Below are 21,861 nucleotides of genomic sequence, written 5' to 3' on the forward strand. Positions count from 1 at the left end.
TCCCAGACCATTCGTTCCTTGTGGTAGTTCAGTGTTGGTAGTAGTGTATTTCTCCAGTCATGTCTTTTAAAATTGTGGCACTAATCTTTGGTAGTGTAGCTACAGATTTTGCGGTAAAAATGCATCCACTTAGAAAGAGGGAGGAAAATTGTGTGATAAATGGTCTGATGAGAATGAGACGAAACTTTTAAAAAAATGTAAATGTGGTAAACCAAGATGTTAAGAGAATACTAAGGGAGTAGATTAGAGGAAAAAAACCACCATTTCTGTGGATTTAGGTGATATGTGGCTTTTGAATAAGGTATCAAACATGTAAGTTACTCACCGGTAAAAATAAGTTATTGAAACTTGGGAGGCATACTGATGACACTTGTAAACTGACTTATTTTATTGCTTTGCTTAAGGAATTCATTGGATACAAATGATTTCAATAAATGAAGTGTAAAGTTTATGTGTATTTCTTTGTCATTTTATCTGGAGGGTGTGCACTAATCAGTATCATCTCTGTTTCACTCTGTTGGAGACTTAACAGACTGTCCATGCTTCACTAACGTAAATTGTAAAATACTAAAGATCATAATTGTTTAAAGTTGGTACATAAATGCCAGTCTAACTTTTTAAAATGTGATTTGAAGATTAACTATCTGGTGTGGGATAAAGTGAACAGAGACTAAGTTTGAGAAAATTGATGATTTGCCTTGTGTAGAAAACTTTTTCTTCCCCCAACCTGTTTTGTACCTGTAGCATTATGGTTATGGGTATACATATCCTGAAGCACCGTACTGCATAAGTTCAAATCCCAACCCTGCCTCTCACTACCTTTGTGATCCTGAGCGATTCTGTGTTTTTGTTTTTTTGTCTGCTGGGCATGTGGGATCTTAGTTTCCCAACCAAGGATCAAACCCGCGCCTCTTCTGTTGGAAGCAGAGTCTTTAACCACTGGACTGCCAAAGAAGTCCTTGAGCATTTCTTTAACCTTGCCAAGCTTAGGTATCCTGTTTTTGTTTTTAGTCACTAAGCCCTGTCCTACTCTTTACTATCCCATGGACTGTAGCTTGCCAGGCTCCTCTGTCCATGGGATTTCCTAGACAAGAATACTAGAGTGGATTGCCATTTCCTTCTCCAGGGGATCTTCCCCACCCAGGGATGGAACCCAGGTCTCCTGCATTGCAGGCAGATTCTTTACTGTCTGTAAAATGAATACCCACTGCTTTTTTAAAAGGATTAAATGAGATAATGCCTCAGTTCCTAGAACATAGCATACCATAATTGTTAGCTATTACATTCCATGTCTAAATCACTACTAATATCTTTCTGGGGCTTATTACATAAGTCCCTTAAACATCTTCTGAGGTACATTCTGCACTAGAAGGATTGACTACCATTTTCCTGAGTCAGACCTGGTAGAGGTAACTTCTCTACAGAAACCCCAAACCTGTCTCAAGAATGGTTCAGATTTTGGCAGACTGTGACTTCATCCCTACTCAGCCCTGATAATATCAGAAGAGGTGAGTGTGGCACCAATTTCTTAGGCTAAGCAGACCTTCCAAATTAGTGTCTTGTTGATGTTAGTAAATAAAGACTACTAGTAAGTATTTTTTTTGTTGTGTAAGAATTGTTAGTTGATACTGTTTTTTAATGTACTTTCTCTGATTTGAGTTACCAGATAATTCTCATTATCAGAAAATAATTATTGAAATTTTCTACATTAAAGAGAATTTGATAGAGATTGTAGATACAAATAGAGTGACTATATTTTCTGAACTTAAAATGAGGACCAGTGTTTTGACAGGGAAATTATTTGAACATAGAACTTTTCTGACCAATTTAGACCCCATGATTATCTTTTTTTGCACAAATTTCCCCCTTTTGACCTTTTTTTGCTGAACTTTTTATCTTTATGATCAACTCTGACATACCTTTTTGTGTATAAATATCTTTGTTCACCACTTGCCAAACCAACCCATTAATTTCCATTTTTGAACTTGGCTTCTTCTGTAAATTAAGGTCTTCTTTACTATTAATTTATCCCCTTTTACTTTATAAATTTGTCTATCATTTGGTCATGGTCATAACAGCTCTCTGCTCTTATGCTTGAATATTTCTTCAACTACTTGATAGGTTAGAATTCTCTTTCAGATACTGAATTTTAAAGTTTCTGTTTTCCCTATATCTTATCACTCATAACCTAACCTTCCAAGAAGCTTCTCTATGGTAAGGGCAATTTTATAGATATTCTCTACTTTGCATAAAAGATGTGATCTTGAAAAGATGTGGTTATATTTACTTTTTATAAGTCAATTTATTTTTAAATGTAGTCATTTCTTAAACATTTGAGGTACAACAGGTAATACCTAGGATCCTCTTACGTGGGGTGGGAGGGGGAGTGTCCCTAAGTTGAAAACAAAGGATGCCAATTTCTTCTTAAATGGGAATTTTATTAATTCTGGAGAAGGGAACCTTGTGGCATCAACCAAATTAAAGATCTACTATTTAAAGTTATAGCTAACTCTTAAGTATACAGTACTTATTATTATTGAATAACAGTCTATAGTTTGAAGATTCTTCCTTCTAAGGAACATGTTACTTAAAAGGTCCTTAGCTTTAAATCTTTGCTGTAAAAAATTCTTTTTATTCCAAAAGTAAAAACCTTTGATTTAGTGAATTAAAAATTTCCCCTTTTCAGGAACAATTGAAAGGTGCTCCATTTAATAAATGAGCATCCAAGACATGCTCTTGGTTGACTTCTGTTGGATTAGCAGCAGCAATAACTTTTGATCTCCAAAACCAGCAGAGAAAACAATATAAAAACCAAAAAACAGAATACCATCTTGAAACCTTCTCTGAGAAACTCTTTCTTAAGCTTAAGCTTGTGGTCTAACTGGTTCTAGGAAAATTATTCCTGCTCACATTGCTGCTCCAGAATATCTGGCCTGGTCAGAAACAATTCTCAGTTGATCGGACACTTGGATCCATGTATGAAACACCTTTCACAGTGTCAAAACATAGAGCTTTTAATAAAAGCAACTGTCTTTTATTATTGATAGTTCTTAAGGTTGGATTCACTGCTTGTTACTGTAAATAGTTTTATGGGAACACAGCCAGGCCCATTAGTTTATGTATTGTCTGTGTATAAGTCAGAGTTCTCCATAGAAACAGAACCAGTAGTATATGATACATATCTCTCTATCCACAATTACAAAATATCTTCACTACAGTGCCTAAATTAGAATTTGATTAAATGACTTGATATTCTGGCCTCCCCAAGTTAGCACATAAAATTAACCATCGCAGTCCATGACTGTTTTTACATACAGTGGCAGAGATAAGTAGTTATGATAGAGATGATATGGCCCAGAAAGCCTGAAATATTTACTAGTTGGTTTTCTGTAGAGAGTTTGATCACCCCTGGAATAAATCATAAAACCAGATTGAACTGACCCCTGTCCCTTTAGTACAGTCAAGCTGAACACATACATAACAACTTCAGATTGATAATAACCAAGACTATATATACTCTGCCTCATGTCCACGTTGGACTGCATTTTGTGAGACTTCGAGCAGAAGGGCATCTATTAATAAATACTGATATGAATTCCTTGGATATGCCCTCTGGTTAAGTTGGTTGCACAGAGAAGGCAATGGCATCCCATTCCAGTACTCTTGCCTGGAAAATCCCATGGACAGAGGAGCCTGGTAGGCTGCAGTCCATGGGGTCGCTAAGAGTCGGACACGACTGAGCGACTGCACTTTCACTTTTCACTTTCATGCACTGGAGAAGGCAATGGCAACCCACTCCAGTGTTCTTGCCTGAAGAATCCCAGGGACGGGGAGCCTGATGGGCTGCTGTCTATGGGGTCGCACAGAGTCAGACACGACTGAAGCGACTTAGCAGCAGCAGCAGCAGCAGCAAGTTGGTTGCAATGTCCTTTATAATCTTAATTTTTTTCTTGTCTATATTTGTTTGTGATTTTGTAACAATGTGTCATACATGCTAGCTATTTTAGTATAGGCTGTTTTTTTTTCCCCCTTACCCTTTTCTTCCCTTTCTACTTAGCTCTCTTTTTTATTTACCTGTTTTATTTAGCTCTCTTACCTCTATTTACTATTTCATAAACATTCTTGCATATTTAGTATTCTTCATTTTTTAATTCATACAATACAATATTAAAAGAATAGTTAACACGCATGCAGACAGAAAAATACTCATAGATATTTTTTCCATTTATTTGATAAAACAGCATCAAATTTCATGTGCATATGCATCTAATTTTGCAATCAGAGGTATCTTTTTCTCTAAATCCTTATTTATATCAATTATCCTTTCTTTTTATTTATGTATTTATTTCTAGCTCTGCTGTGTCTTTGTTGCACATGGGCTTTCTCTAGTTGCAGTGAGCAAATGAGAGCTACTCTTGTTGCGATTCATGGGCTTCTCATTGCACTGGCTTCTCTTGTTGCGGATCACAGGCTTTAGGTGTGCAGACTTCAGTCGTCGTGGCACAAGGGCTCCGTAGTTGCAGACTGCGGGCTCTAGAGTGAGGGCTCAGCAGTTATACACATGAACTTAGTTGCTGCGCAGCACGTGGAATTTTCCTGGACCAGAGATCAAACCTGTGACCCATGCATTGGCAGGTGGATTCTTAACCACTAGACCACCAGGGAAGTCCTATCATTTCTTTTCAGTGTCACAGATATTACTACTCTGTCCTGCCTTCACCGTGTTTCTTTAACTGTCTTCTGTCTGTTATTCAGTTGCTAAGTCGTGTCCTTTTCTTTGCAACCCCGTGGACTCTTCCACTATCTCCCAGAATTTGCTCAAACTCATGCCAATTGAGTCAGTGATGCTATCTAACCATCTCATACTCTGCCAACTCCCTTCTCCTTTTGTCTTCAATCTTTCCCATCATGAGGATTTTTTCCAGTGAGTCAGCTGTTTGCATTAGGTGACCAAAGTATTGGATCTTCAGCTTCAGCAGCAGTCCTTCCAGTGAATATTTGGGGTTGATGTCCTTTAGGATTGACTAGTTTGATCTCCTTCCGTACTAGGGTTTGGACCAAACTTAGTCCAAGCACCACAGTTTGAAAGCATCAATTCTTTGGCACTCAGCCATATTTATGGTCCAACTCTCACATCTGTATATGACTACTGGAAAAACCATAGCTTTGATTATACGAACCTTTGTTGACAAAGTTATGTCTTTGCTTTTTAATATGCTGTCTTGGTTTGTCATAGCTTTTCTTTGAAGGAGCAAGCGTCTTGCCATTTATTTTATTTTGCCACGTGTTCATAGATATGTTCATATGGTAAAATATGTCTGTGATTTCTTTATAATTTTGGGCTTGCTAGCTAAACTTAAATATTGCCTATTCCCAGATTGTATCATGTAATACCCTAGATTTTCTAGATTGTGTTTAATTAAACTGAAATAAATGTTTATTTCCACAATAAAAATCAAAGAAAAATCCCATCAGGCTTCTGGGATGGAGAGAGAGAAAGGAACCAGTTTGAAATATACCAGAGCAGTCCATTCTTAACAAACAGTGACCTCAGGGAAAACTAGTTAAGTTGACAGAGTGTAACACAACATTGGAAATAGACTATACTCCAATGTAAAATAAAATTTAAAAAAAAGAGAGAATGTAGAGTCCCCTAGATGAGAAAGATTTTTGAAAATGTTCTTTTACTCCTAGAAAGCATCAATTTCATATAAATTTTGTAGGAATAACCAAAAAATTAGCAAGAAATAAAGACATTTTAAGGCAGTTTTTTCCAATAGAATGCTGTCATATTATCTCAATATTTCTAAAATATTTTAAGAAAAGTTATTAATAAAAATAATAAATTCTGGGGGATAAAATATAAATTATATTATTAAAAGAAAAAAGAGAAGATCAATGTCTTCATCCCTTAGGTTCCTGTTGATCTGATGGTTGAACACTTTAGGCTAATTTTTACCACTGAAACAAAATTGGGAGTTTGCTATTGTTACTTCTCTTGCCTGATAACAGTTGTTTGTTCCTCCTCTTTTAAGGTGATTAATTACTGAGACCTGTTCAAAGGCAAGCATTGTGGCCAGGATTAGATCACAAAATAGTTAATGTAAAAAATGTCTTCCCTTATGTGAAGAAAGCCATGCCTCATTCTCTTTCTCCAGGGACCCCCACCCTATCTGCTTACACAAAGACTGTGGGACAACTAGAAAAGGTTTAACGTGGATGTAATGGGACTATCAGAAGGAGAAGAAAGAAAAGAAGAACTATTTGAAAGAAAAATGACTGAGAATTTCCCCCAAATTAATGTTAGACCCCAAACCACAGGTCTAGGGAACTCAGAGAACACCAAGCAGGATAAATATCCCCCAAAACTATACCTTGGTATATCACTTTCAATTTTAAACAGTCAAAGACTAAAAAAAAAAAAAAAAACCTGAAATAAGACAGAGTTAAAAAAAATCTTACCTATAAAGGAACAAAATAATTACATCCAACACCTCCTCAGAAGCCACATAAACACGAAGACTGTGGTGTGGACTGAAATATCAAAACTTTTGGGAGAAAAAAACACCACCAATGTAGAATTCTGTCTTATGTGAAATTACCTTCAAAACTGAAGGGCAAATTGACAAAAATTAAGAGAGTTTGTGGCCTGTAGACCAGCCTTGCCGAAAATAGAGAGAAATTCATTAGAGACAAGGAAAGTAATACAGTTCAGAAACTCAGATCTACATAAAGAAAGGAAGAATATCAAAGAAGGAAAAAGTGAAGATAAAATAACTTTTATTTACTTTATTCTTAATTGAGCTCACAGCACTGTGTTAAAAATAATACCAATAATATATTCAGTTATGTATATGTCTTATCTATGTATGTGTATGCTTGTGTGTGTGTATACTAAGTTGCTCCATCATGTCCAACTCTTTGTGGCCCTATGGACTGTAGGCCATCAGGCTCCTCTGTCCATGGAATTTTCCAGGCTAGAGTATTGGAGTGGGTTGCCATTTCCTACTCCAGGGGATCTTCCTGACCCAGGGATTCAACTTGCGTCTCTTGCATCTTCTACATTGGCAGGTGGATTCTTTATCACTAGTGCCACCTGGGAAGCCTACATATATGCTTAAGTATTCTCATATGTTGGCATAGGAAATGACAACCCACTCCAGTATTCTTGCCTAGAAAATTCCATGGACAGAGGAGCCTGGCTAGCTTCAGTTCGTGGGGTCACAAAATGTCAAACACAACTCAGCACAGCACAGCATTCTCATATATGTTTGTTTTGTTTTAGTCTCTTAAGTTATGTCTGACTCTTGTAACCCCATGGACTTTAGCCTTCCAGGCTTCTCTGGAAGAGAAGTCCATGGGATTTTCCAGGCAAGAACACTGGAGTGGGTTGCCATTTCCTTCTCCTGGGGATCTTCCCAACCCAGGGATAAGTGAAATGAATAACAGCAGTGAAACAAAGGATAGGAGGGAGAAATTAGAATTATTTTGTTATTATGAGGTATCCTACATAGGAAGTGGAATAGTGTTATTTGAAAGTAAACTCTAACTTTATTAGAGTTTCAAAACTCTAATAAAACCAATAAAAAATCAAAATATGAACTATAGCTTATGGACTAGGAAAGGAGACAAAGTGGAATCCTATAAAATGCTCATTTAAAACCACAAGAGAGACATGAGTAGTAGCTGCAGCATTGGAAAAATGGTGGAGGAAGAGCCAGGAAGAAAGATCCCTTTGGTTCCAGAGACTCTCCTGAAGAAGAAGGCTTATCAGGCCCTCAAAGCCACCCAGGCAAAACAGGCACTTTTGCAAAGGAAGGAGCAGAGGAAACAAAAAGAGATCAAGTTTAAGTGACTAGAGTGGTTCATGCATGATTCCTGGCAGCAACTATGGGACAAGGTGCAACTCAGATGGCTAAAAGTGAAACCCTGTGGCTTGGAAGTGCCAGACAAACATTCCTTGGCCTTTGTTGTGCATATTGAAAGGATTAATGGGGTGAGTTCTCTGGTGCCGAGGACAATTGCAAGACTTTGCTTGAATAAGATTTTTGGTGATGTCTTTATGAAAGTGACCCCTCAAACCATAAAGACGCTTTGTATTGTGGAACCTTATGTAACTTGGGGATTTCCAAATCTGAAGTCTGTTCAGGAACTCATCTTGAAACGTGGACAAGCCAAGGTCAAGAACAAGGTCATCCCTCTGACAGACAACATAGTGATTGAGAAGCACCTGGGGAAGTTTGATGTTATTTGTTTAGAAGACCTCAGTCATGAAATTGCCTTCCCAGGGAAGAATTTCCAGGTGATCGCAGGGTTCCTACACCCTTTCCAACTCTTAGTGGCTGATCACACTACAAAGAATAGAGTGGGTTTCATCAAGGAAGTAGGCTCACCTAGCTATTGAGGTGAACCCATCAATCAGCTCATCTGGCAGCTGAACTAAACCCAGTGTACCTGAAGACAGAGTGCACTGGAAGTGTGTGTTTTTGTTTTATGAAATTTTCACTCAGTATCTTCAAGGAAGATTGTTTTCTGCTAGAATATATCTTCAGAAACTTGTGGCAAAGGGTCAGGGAAAACAGTGATGTTCACAACAGACACTTTTCATCCCACCTCAGTTCCAAGGAAAAGTTCCTGTGTGTTTTCTCTGATAACCACTGTCCACCTCTGAAACCACCGAAGGGCTCATGCAATGAAGAAGGAAGTCCTGTTTTATCACATCTATCCTGGGCTTTACTGTTGGTGAATAAACACCTACCTGTGAATACAAGACAGCAGTGGACCAAGCCTAGGAGCATATTGAACCTGGGATTTCCTGGGGCCTTGTTTTTGGAAAGAACTTGAAATTAGAATTAAATTAAACTAGAACTTGAAATTAAAATTAGAAGCACGCGCACACACACACACACACACACACACACACACACACGACCATAAGAGACAGATAAGAGAATGCTGTGAATGGTTATATGCCAACAAATTGGACAACCTAGAAGACATGAACACATTTCTAGAAACATACATCCCATCAAAACTGAATCAAGATGAAATTGATAATTTGAACAGACCAATCACTAGAAATAAAGTAGAATTTGTGATTTAAAAACTCATTCCACCAACAGTCCAAGACTGGATGGCCTCACTGGGCAATTCCACCAAATAAAACTTATATCTTTTCTTCTCAAACTCTTCCAAAAGGTTGAAGAGGAGGGAGCTCTCCCAAAATCATTGTGTCAAGCCACCATCACCCTGATACCAAAGCCTGACAAAGACACTACCAAAAAAGAAAATTACAGGACAATATTTTTGATGAATATAGATGTAAAAATCCTCAACAAAATTTTAGCAAACTGAATCCAACAACATATAAAAAGGATCATGCTCTGTGATCAAGTGGGTTTCATTCCAGGGTCACCAGGATGTTCAACATATGCAAATCAATTAATTTGATATACCCCATTAACAGAAAAAGACAAAAATCACATGATCATCTCTACAAATGGAGAAAAAAATTTGATAAAAATTTTTTTAATTAAAAAAAATTTTTTTAAATTTGATAAAATTCAGCAACAACAAAAATTAACATTTATTCCTGATAAAAACTCTTCCTAAAGTCAGTATAGAGAGAACATACCTCAACATAATAAAAGCCATTTGGGACAAGCCCACAGCCTACAAAATACCAAATGGTGAAAAGCTGAAAGTCTTCCTGGTAAATTATGGAATAAGACAAGGATGCCCATTCTCACCATTACTATTCAACATTGTATTGGAAGTCCTAGCCATGTAAGTCAGAGAAGAAAAAGAAATAAAAGGCATCCAAGTTGGAAGGGAAGGGGTAAAACTTGTCATTTGATACAGATGCCTGATACTCTATCTAGAAAACCCTAAAAACTCCACATAAAAACTATGAGAACTGTTAACTGAGTTCATCAAGAGAGCAGGATAAAAGAGTAATATATAGAAACCTGTTGCATTTCTTTACACTAGCAATGAAATACCAGAAAGAGTAAGTTAAAATTCTCTTTAAAATTGCATGAAAAAAGAAAAGAGTTGTAAATGTAGTAATCAAGGAGGTAAAAGATACATGTTTAGAACTATAAAAATTGGAAATTACAGAGAATTCAAGGAAATGGAAAAAATCTATGCTCTTGGATTGGAAGAATTAATACAGTTAAAATGGCTGGACTACCCAAAGCAATCTACAGATTTAATGTAATCCCTATCAAATTACCCATAACATTTTTCATAGAGCTAGAACAAATAATCCTAAAATTTATATGGAATCAGAAAAGACCAGTAATTGCCAAAGCAATCATGAGGAAGTGGAACAAAGCGGGTGGCATAATCCTTCCAGACTTCAGACAATACTACAAAGCTACGGTAATCAAAACAGTGTGGTATTGAGACAAAAACAGACAGATTAATCAGTGGAACAGAAAAAAAAGCCCTGAGGTGAATCCACACATACTGTGGTCAATTACTTGTGAACAAAGGAGGCAAGAATGTACAATGGTGAAAAAACAATCTCTTTAGCAAGTGGTGTTGGGAAAACTGGACAGCCACATGTGGATCAATGAAGTTAGATCACCCCCTCACAGCATACACTAAAATAAACTCAAAATGATTTAAAGACTTAAGTATAAGACATGACACCATAAACTCCTAGAAGAGAGCATAGGCAGATAGCCTCTTACATACACTGTAGCAGTATTTCCTTAGCTCAGTCTCCCAAAGCAATAGAAATAAAAGAAAAACAAATAGGACCCAATCAAACATAGAAATTTTTACACATCAAACAAAATCATAAACAAAAAGACAGTTAATGGGAGAAACTGTTTGCAAACAATGTAACCCACAAGGGCTTAATTTCCAAAATATATTAACAGTTTATACAACTCATTGATGGAAAAAAATTTAAAAATGGGCAGAAGGAACTTCCTCAGTGGCACAGTGGATAAGAATCTGCCTGCCAATGCAGGGGACATGGGTTTGATCCCTGGTCCAGGAAGATTCCACATGCCACATAACAACTAAGCCTGTGCACCACAGCTACTGAGCCTGTGCTCTAGAGCCTCCGAGCTGCAACTGCCAGGCCCTGGAGCTGTAACTACTGGAGTCTGTGTCCCCTAAAGCCCATGTGTTGCAACTACTGAGCCCGTGTGCTACAACTACTGAAATCTGAATGTCTAGAGTTGGTGATCCACAACAAGAGCAGCCACTGCAATAAGTACATGCCCTACAACAAAGAGTAGCACCCACTTGCCACCACTAGAGAAAGCCCATGCAAAGCAACGAAGACCCAGTGCAACAAAAAATAAATAAATGCAATAATAAAAAAAAGAACCAAAAAATGGGCAGAAGACCTAAATAGACATTTCTCCAAATGATATACAGGTGGCTAGCAGACACATGAAAATATGCTCAGCATTGCTAATTATTAGAGAAATGCAGATTAAAACTATAATGAGGTATCACCTCATTCCAGTGAGAAAGGCCATCTTCAAAAAGTCTACAAATAAATGCTGAAGAGAGTGTGACGAAAAGGGAACCCTTTTATGTTGGTGGGAATGTAAATTGGTGCAGTCACTATGGGAAGCTCCTTAAAAAACTGAAAATGAAGTTACCATATGATCCAGCAGTTCCATTCCTGGGCATATATCCAGAAAGAAATAAAAACTCTAATTGGAAAAGATACATGCACCCCAGTGTTCATAGCAGCACTATTTACAATAGCCAAGATGTGGAAGCAACCTAAGTGTCTATCAACGGATGAACAGATAAAGAATATGTGATACATATACACACACATATACATGTAGTGAAATATTAGTCATTTAAAAAAGAGTGAAACTGACATTTATAGCTACATGGATGGATGTAGAGATTATTAAGCTAAGTGAAATAAGTCAGATATAGACAAATATTGTATGCTATCACATATATAGCTTCTAAAAAATAGTAGAAATTGATCTATTTACTAAACAGAAACAGACTCACAAATGGAAGACAAATTTATGGTTACCAAAGGGGAAGAGGGGAGGAATAATTGGGAGTATGGAATTAACAGATGCTCACTACCAAAGCATATATATGCACACTATGTAAAGTAGATAATAAAAGTTTTACTGTGTAGCACAGGAAATGATATGCAATATCTTGTAATAAGCTATAATGAAAAAGAATTTTTCAAAAAGAGTGTAGGGGCTTCTCTGGAGGCTCAGTAAAAAGAATCTTCCCACCAGTGCAGGAGACACGGGTTTGATACCTGATCCTGGAAGATTCCACATGCTGCAGAGCACTGAGAGCCGTAACTGTGGAGCCGATGTGCTGCAACTACTGAAGCCCACATGCCCTAGAGCTGGTGCTCCGCGGTAAGCAAAGCAACCACAATGAGAAACCCTAGCACTTCAATAAACAGTAACTCACACTCATGGCAAGTAGAGAAAAGCTCATGAACCAACAAAGCCCAATACAGCAAAAATAAATTTTAAAATTTAAAAACGAGTGTATATGTGTGTGTATCTCCAAATCATCACTTTGCTGTACATCTGAAACTAATGAAATATTGTAAATCAGCTATACTTCAAAAACACAAGGCAGAAAAGGAGTTCAGTTCAGTCACTCAGTCGTGTCCAACTCTTTGTTATCCCATGAACCACAGCATGCCAGCATGCCAGGCCTCCCTGTCCATCACCGACCCTCAGTGTTTACCCAAACTTGACCACTGAATCGGTGATGCCATCCAACCATCTCATCCTCTGTCATCCCCTTCTCCTCCTGCCCTCAATCTTTTCCAACATCAGGTCTTTTCAAATGAGTCAGCTCTTCGCATAAGGTGGCCAAAATATTGGAGTTTCAGCTTCAACATCAGTCCTTCCAATGAAAACCCAGGACTGATCTCCTTTAGGATACACTGGTTGGATCTCCTTGCAGTCCAATGGACTCTCAAGAGTCTTCTCCAACACCACAGTTCAAAAGCACCAGTTCTTCGGCACTCAGCTTTCTTTATAGTCCAACTCTCACATCCATACGTGACTACTGGAAAAACCATACCCTTGACTAGACGGACCTTTGTTGGCAAAGTAATGTCTCTGCTTTTGAATATGCTATCTAGGTTGGCCATAACTTTCCTTCCAAGGAGTAAGCATCTTTTAATTTCATGGCTGCAATCACCATCCACAGTGATTTTGGAGCCCCCCAAAATAAAGTCTCTCACTGTTTCCACTGTTTCCCCATCTATTTGCCATGAAGTGATGGGACCAGATGCCATGATCTTAGTTTTCTGAATGTTGAGCTTTAAGCCAACTTTTTCACTCTCCTCTTTCACTTTCATTAAGAGGCTCTTTAGTTCTTCTTCACTTTCTGCCATAAGGGTGCTGTCATCTGCATATCTGAGGTTATTGATATTTCTCCTGGCAATCTTGATTCCAACTTGTGCTTCTTCCAGCCTAGCGTTTCTCATGATGTACTCTGCATATAAGTTAAATAAGCAGGGTGACAATATACAGCCTTGACATACTCCTTTTCCTATTTGGAACCAGTCTTTTGTTCTATGTCCAGTTCTAAGTGTTGCTTCCTGACCTGCGTACGGGTTTCTCAAGAGGCAGGTCACGTGGTCTGGTATTCCTATCTCTTTCAGAATTTTCCACAGTTTATTGTGATCCACGCAGTCAAAGGCTTTGGCATAGTCAGTAAAGCAGAAATAGATGTTTTTCTGGAATTCTCTTGCTTTTTTGATGATCCAGCAGATGTTGGAAATTTGATCTCTGGTTCCTCTGCCTTTTCCAAAACCAGCTTGAACATCTGGAAATTCACATTTCACGTATTGCTGAAGCCTGGCTTGGAGAATTTTGAGCATTACTTTACTAGCGTGTGAGATGAGTACAATTGTGCGGTAGTTTGAGCATTCTTTGGCATTGCCTTTCTTTGGGATTGGAATGAAAACTGACCTTTTCCAGTCCTGTGGCCACTGCTGAGTTTTCCAAATTTGCTGGTATATTGAGTGCAGCACTTTCACAGCATCATCTTTTAGGATTCTAAATAGCTCAACTGGAATTCCATCACCTCCACTAGCTTTGTTTGTAGTGATGCTTCCTAAGACCCACTTGACTTCACATTCCAGGATGTCTGGCTCTAGGTAAGTGATCACACCATCGTGTTTATCTGGGTCATGAATATCTTTTTTGTATAGTTCTTCTGTGTATTCTTGCCACCTCTTGTTAATATCTTCTGCTTCTGTTAGGTCCATACCATTTCTGTCCTTTATTGTGCTCATCTTTGGATGAAATGTTCCCTTGGTATCTCTGATTTTCTTGAAGAGATCTCTAGTCTTTCCTAATCTATTGTTTTCCTCTAATTCTTTCCATTGATCACTGAAGAAGGCTTTCTTATCTATCGTTGCTATTCTTTGGAACTCTGCATTCAAATGGGCTTGGGAGATAAAAATAGGAACAAAGAACAAGGGCAACAAATATAAAACAGTAATATGGTAGATATTAATCCAACTATATCAGTAGCCATGTTAAATGTCAGTGGTTGAAATGCACCAATTGTAAGACACAGAGATCATTATGGTGGATCAACAAATAAGACCCAGATATAAGTTGTCTCCTGGAAGATACTTATGAAATGTAGATTAAAAGTAAATGGATAGAGGGTTTCTCTGGTGGCTCAGTGGTAAAGAATCCTTCTGCCAGTTGGTCCCTGTTGGGTTTGGGTTTGGGTTTGTGTTTGGTCCCTAATCCGGGAAAATCCTGCATGCCAAGGAGCAGTTAAGGCTGTGCACCACAACTATTGAGGGTATGCTCTAGAGTCTTGGGACTGCAAGTACTGAGTCCATGTTCCACAGCTACTGAAGCTTTTGTGCCCCAGAGCCTGTGCTCCACAACGAGAAGTCACAGCAATGAGAAGCCTGAGACCTGCAATTAGAGAGTAGTCCCAGCTTACCACAACTACAGAAAAGCCCATGCAGCAACAAAGACCCAGCACAGCCAAAAAAGCAAATATATAAAATTATTTTAAAAAGTAAATGGATAGAGAAAAATATACCATAAAGCAGGAGTCAGCTATTTTAACTTCAGACAAAGCAGACTTCAAAGTAAGGAAAGTTAAAGAAGAGGATTACATAATAATAAAGGGCTCAGTTCTTCAAGAAGATATAACAATTTTTAATGTATATGCATCTATTAACATCAGATGAGGCAAATGCTGATAGTACTGAGGGAAAAATAGGTTAATTCCCTGTTACAGTCAAAGATTTCCACACACCTCACTCAGAAATGAACAATCCAGCCAGCTGAAAATCAGTAAAGACTATTTGAACTCAACAACACTTTCACTCAACTGGATATAATTGACATTGATGGATTGTTTCATTCAAAACAATAGAATTTACATTTATCTCAAGCTTAAATGGAATATCTACCACTTTCTGGGACATAAAACACACCTTAGAATTTTTTAAAGACTAGAAATCATAGAGTGCTTTCGTCTCGACCATAGTGGAATAAACTAGGAATCAATCACAGAAAGACAGTTGGGAAGTTCCAAAATATATGGAGATTGGAGAGTGAAAATTTTGGCTTAAAGCTCAACATTCAGAAAACAAAGATCATGGCATCCGGTCCAACCACTTCATGGGAAATAGATGGGGAAACAGTGGAAACAGTGTCAGACTTTATTTTTTGGGCTCCAAAATCACTGCAGATGGTGACTGCAGCCATGAAATTAAAAGACGCTTACTCCTTGGAAGGAAAGTTATGACCAACCTAGATAGCATATTCAAAAGCAGAGACCTTACTTTGCCAACAAAGGTGCGTCTAGTCAAGACTATGGTTTTTCCTGTGGTCATGTATGGATGTGAGAGTTGGACTGTGAAGAGGGCTGAGCGCCGAAGAATTGATGCTTTTGAACTGTGGTGTTGGAGAAGACTCTTGAGAGTCCCTTGGACTGCAAGGAGATCCAACCAGTCCATTCTGAAGGAGATCAGCCCTGGGTGTTCTTTGGAAGGACTGATGCTAAAGCTGAAACTCCAGTACTTTGGCCACCTCATGCGAAGAGTTGACTCATTGGAAAAGACTCTGATGCTGGGAGGGATTGGGGGCAGGAGGAGAAGGGGACAACAGAGGATGAGATGGCTGGATGGCATCACTGACTCGATGGACGTGAGTCTGGGTGAACTCCAGGAGTTGGTGATGGACAGGGAGGCCTGACGTGCTGCAATTCATGGGGTCGCAAAGAGTCAGACATGACTGAGCAACTGAACTGACTGACTGACTGACAGGAAGTGGTGACCAAAACCATACCCATGAAAAAGAAATGTAAGAAGGCAAAGTCATTGTCTGAGGAGGCCTTATAAATAGCTGAGAAAAGAAGAGAAGTGAAAGGTAGAGGAGTTAAGGGAAAGACATACCTGACTGAATACAGAGTTCCAGAGAATAGCAAGGAGAGACATTGAGTGAACAATGCAAAGAAATAGAGGAAAACAGAATGGGAAAGTGTGGCGATCTCTTTAGGAAAATTGGAAATACCAAGGGAACATTTCATGCAAAGATGGGCACAATAAAGGAAAGAAACAGCCAAGACCTAACAGAAGCAGAAGAGATTAATAAGAGGTAACAAGGATACACAGAAAACTATACAAAAATGTTCTTAATGACCTAGATAACCATGATGGTGTGGTCATTCTCCTAGAGCCAGGCATCCTGGAGTATAAAGTCAAGTGGGCCTTAGGAAGCATTACTAAGAACAAAGCTAGAGGAGGTGGTGAAATTCTAGGTGAGCTATTTCAAATCCTAAAAGATGATGCTGTGAAAGTGCTGCACTCAACCTATAAACAAATTTGGAAAACTCAGGAATGGCCACAGGACTGGAAAAGTTCAGTTTTCATTTCAGTACTAAAGAAGGTCAATGCTAAAGAATGTTCAAACTTCCGTACATTTGTGCTCATTTCACATACTAGCAAGGTAATGCTCTAGGCTATAGCAGTATGTGAACTGAGAACTTCCAGATGTACCAGCTGGATTTAGAAGAGGCAGACGAACCAGAGATCAAATTGGCAACATCCATTGGATCATAAAGAAAACTAGAGAATTCCCAAAAAACATCTGCTTCATTGACTATGCTAAAGCCTGTGCCTATGTGGATCACAGCAAACTGTGAAAAATTCTTCAAGAGATGGGAATACCAGACCAGCTTACCTGTCTCCTAGGAAATCTGTATGCAGGACAAGAATGAACAGTTAAAACCGGACATTGAACAACGGATTGGTTTCGGATTGGGAAAGGAGTACATCAAGGCTATATATTGTCACCCTGCTTATTTAACTTATATGCAGAGTACATCATGCAAAATGCCAAGCTGGATGAAGCACACACTGGAATCAAGATTGCTGGGAGAAATATCAATAACCTCAGATATGCAGATGATGTCATTCTACTGTCAGAAAGTGAAGAGGAACTGAAGCAGAACTAAAAAGCCTCTTAATGAGAGTGAAAGAGGAGAGTGGAAAAACCTGGCTTAAAACTCAACATTCAAAGAACTACAATCATGGCATCTGGTTCCATCACTTCATGGCAAATAGAAGGGGAAAAAGTGGAAACAGTGACATTTTATTTTCTTGGGCTCTAAAATCTCTGTGGATGGTGACTGCAACCAGGAAAGATGTTTGTTCCTTGGCAGAAAAGCTATGACAAACCTAGACACCTTGTTAAAAAACAGAGACATCACTTTGCTGACAAAGGTCCATGCTGTCAAAGCTGTGGTTTTACCAGTAGTCATGTACAGATGTGAGTTTTGAACCATAAAGTTTTGAACCAGGCTGAGCACCAAAAAATTGATGCTTTCTAATTGTGATGCTAGGGAAGACTCGAGAGTCCCTTGGACTGCAAGGAAATCAAACCAGTCTATCCCAAAGGAAATCAACCCTAAATACTCACTGGAAGGACTGATGCTGAAGCTTAAGTTTCAGTATGTGGCCACCTGATGCGAAGAACCAATTCATTTGAAAAAACCCTGGTGGTGGGAAAAACTGAGGTCAAGAGTAAAAGGGGGCTACAGAGGATGAGATGGTTGGATGGCATCACTGACTCAATGGATGTGAATTTGAGCAAACTCAAAGATAGAGAAGGACAGGGAAGCCTGGCATGCTGTGTAGTTCATGGGGTTGCAGAGTCAGTCATGACTTAGGGATTGAACAGAAACAACAGTGGGATCCTCATAATGGAATTAGTGCCTCTGTAAGGAGAGGAAGAGAGTCATGTGAGCATAGTGTGAGAAAGGAACTGTCTGCAAACCAGAAAGTGGAGCCTCACCAGTCACCAAATGTGCAGGTAACTTGATCCTGGACTCCCTAGCCTCCAGAATTGTAAGAGATGTCTGTTGTTTAAGCCATCCAGTCCATTTGTCCTAGAAGCCCAAGCTAATTAAATAAAATAGTATAGAATAAATAATAAATAGTAGTAATAAATAGTATGAAAAGATTCTGTTAAATGGAAATTACAGTTAGTCACAGTTATTCTTTTATAGTTATTTTATAAATTGCTTGTCCGATATCAGGGAAAAAAGTAGTATCTTTGAATTGCCAGACTTTATTATTCAATTAACAGTCTTTGGGGTAGAAATTGCCATCTGCAAATAAATTGTCAATAGCAAGTGAAATAAAACAAAAACAAATTATTTTAGATTATACATGCATGAATAGCAATTCATTGAATTATGGTATCTTCGTATAATTTGAAAGGAGCAAAAGGACATTTAAAACGTTTATAGATACCTGTTTTGAAAAAGATTTTTAACTGATTCAGTTGAAGGTATGCATTCATTCTCTCAATTTCTTTCAAATAACCATTATTGAAAATTTCCTGGTGGTCCAGTGATTGTGCAATGTGCTCAGTTGTGTCTGACTCTTTGAACTGTAGCCCACCAGGCACTTCTGTCCATGGGATTCTTTGCAACCCTAAGGACTATAGACCACCAGGCTTCTCTGTGGATTTTCCCTGCAAGAATACTGGAGTGGGTTGCCATTTCCCTCTCCAGGGGATCTTTCCTACCCAGGGATGAAACTGGTGTCTCCTGCATTGCAGGCAGATCCTTTACCACTGAGCCACCAGGGAAGCCCAGTCTAGTGGTTAGGACTTGGCATTTTCATTGCAGAAGCTGGCACAAGATCCCTTATTGGAGAACTAAGATCCTACAAGCTGTGCTGAGCGGCCAAAAAAAAGGTCTTTATTATAATTTTTTCAGATGCACTATTCTTTTTTTATCTTGTAAAGTTTAAAAATAAAATTAAAAAATAAAATAAAAACGTTGCAGTGTAAAAAAAATAAGAAAATGCAGACTCTTCGTATTATATGAATAAAACTTTTTATATATCATTCAAAATTATTACAGATGTTTAAAATATGATGTAGAAATATAGTATTAATGCCAAATTCTCAAAGCTTTTTTTTTTAATTAATTTTTTTTGTTTTAATTGGAGGTCAATTACTTTACAATATTGTATTGGTTTTGCCATACATCAACATGAATCCACCACAGGTGTACACGTGCTCCCCATCCTGAACCCCCCTCCCACCTCCCTCCCCATACCATCCCTCTGGGTCATCCCAGTGCACCAGCCCCAAAGCATCCTGTATCCTGCATCAAACCTGGACTGGCGATTCATTTCTTATATTATACATGTTTCAGTGCCATTCTCCCAAATCATCCCACCCTCTCCCTCTTCCACAGAGTCCAAAAGACTGTTCTATACATCTGTGTCTCTTTTGCTGTCTCGCATACAGGGTTATTGTTACCATCTTTCTAAATTTCATATATATGTGTTAGTATACTGTATTGGTGTTTTTCTTTCTGGCTTACTTCACTCTGTATAATAGGCTCCAGTTTCATCCACCTTTCTCAAAGCTTTTTAAAAGATCATTTATCTAAAAGGTGAACAGCTGGCTATCTAGCATTACTTATATTTTTGATTTATTTAAAATAATTTTAAGGTGAGTTTAATAAATTTAAGATAGATTCCTTAGTTTAAGACAGGTGGCAAGATAAAGAATTTGAGAACTTTATGTCCATATCCTTTGTGGTGTTATAATCTAACATGTATGTAGTATGCTATTCATTGATATTTTTAAAGTATCTTGAAATAGTTTCTATTTTAAATACTTTGAAAATTTTATTAGGATAACTTGATTAAGTGATTTTTACTACTAATAAGAGATAGTATTCATAGCTCAAATATTTCAGACTCGAGACAATTTGAAGGTGGATACTTTTTCATTACTTCACATTTTTTAAAGATTTTTTTATATGGACCATTTTTGAAAGTCTTTATTGAATTTGTTACAATATTGACTCTGTTTCATATTTTTTTTCAGCTACAAGTTATGTGGAATGGTAAAGGATCCACTTGCCAATGCAGGAGACATATAAGCTGCAGGTTTGATCCCTGGGTCTTGAAGAGCCCCTGTAGGAGGATATGGCACCCCACTCCAGTATTCTTGCCTGGGAAGTCCCATGGACAGAGGAGTCTGGGGGGCTACAGTCCATGGGGTTGCAAAGAGTCTTATATAACTGAGCATACATGCAACAACAATGTGGGATCATAGCTCCAGACCAGAGATTGAACCTGAATCCCCTGCATTGGAAGGTGAAATCTTAACCACTGGACCGCTGGTGAAGTCCCATTCACAGCTTTAAATTTTGAACAGTTTCTAAAGATTATTATCTGTTTGGCCTTTTTCTACCAGTAATGAGTTTGCACTGTAATGCCATGAGTAAAAGTGCCTGGACTGTTGGCTTCTGTGGTTGAGATAAGCAGCTAAGGTTCTAGCAATTATGAGTTGATAGAAAGTGTTGTAATACAAGATGAGTCAAATCAGTTGTAGGCTTTGTGGATGTGACATTGCAACTGGACCTAGCAGTAGAGGTGAGATTCAAATAAAAAGAAGTGATAAGTAGCGTTTGGGATGATTGATTAATCAAAATGTGGTAGCAAAATACTAAAGGATATGTATCCACTGAAATTTATTACAAGCTCCATGAAGAATAGAATTTGAAAATTCTGTCTTCTGACCAGAAGACAGTCCTTGCAAGATGTAGGCACTTAGTAAATGTTAAATAAATGGGCCAATGAGGAGATACTGGGGTTTTGTTTTTTGTAAGGTGCTTAAAGTGGAAATTATCTGGTAGTAGTACATATGCCTTAAATACATTTTAGACAGACAGAGTAAATATTGTTGCTGAGAAGTCTTTAGTTCAGGATACTATTTAATTATGTCAGAAATGTTTATTGCCACTGGAAATTTTTAAATGTATCATTAGTGCCTTCAGATACAGCTATAAAATGAATAGACAGATTTTAATTCCCAGGAACATTAAAAAAGAAAGCTTTGATTCAAGGTAGTATTAAAAGTAGACTCATCATTATATAGATATATGATAGGAAGGACTAAACATTTTTATTATGTGATGCAGCAATAGCTTAGATTAAAATATTTTATATTTAGAAAAAAAAGACTGTAATACTTTATATAATATATAGTGTTTGATAGAAAAGGATAAATATTTTTATATATGATAGAGGAATATCTTTTAGTGAAATATTTTTATATTGAGAATAGTAGATTTTTGGAGATACTCTTAGCTTCATAAGATAGCATGAATGCTCTTGCAGTGATTGTTAGCATAGTAACATGTACTAGGCAAAATTATAATTACTGGTAATTTGCTTTGTGTCTTTTCTTTTTAATATATCAGAGTATTTTACAAACACTAATTAAACCTTTCAAAACCTCTCATAATAGTTATCAAATTAATGACATTTTTTTTACTTTTTTTAAAATTTTATTTTATTTTTAAACTTTA

General features: G+C 37.7%; 1 pseudogene; it reads left to right on the forward strand.

Moving 5' to 3' along the window:
- Window positions 1-444: 444 nt before the first annotated feature.
- On the forward strand, window positions 445-19,300 carry LOC133235211 (large ribosomal subunit protein uL30-like; annotated as a pseudogene).
- The last annotated feature ends 2,561 nt before the right edge of the window (window positions 19,301-21,861 follow it).

The sequence above is a fragment of the Bos javanicus genome, chromosome 2, assembly GCF_032452875.1.
Source record: "Bos javanicus breed banteng chromosome 2, ARS-OSU_banteng_1.0, whole genome shotgun sequence".
NCBI lineage: Eukaryota > Metazoa > Chordata > Mammalia > Artiodactyla > Bovidae > Bos > Bos javanicus.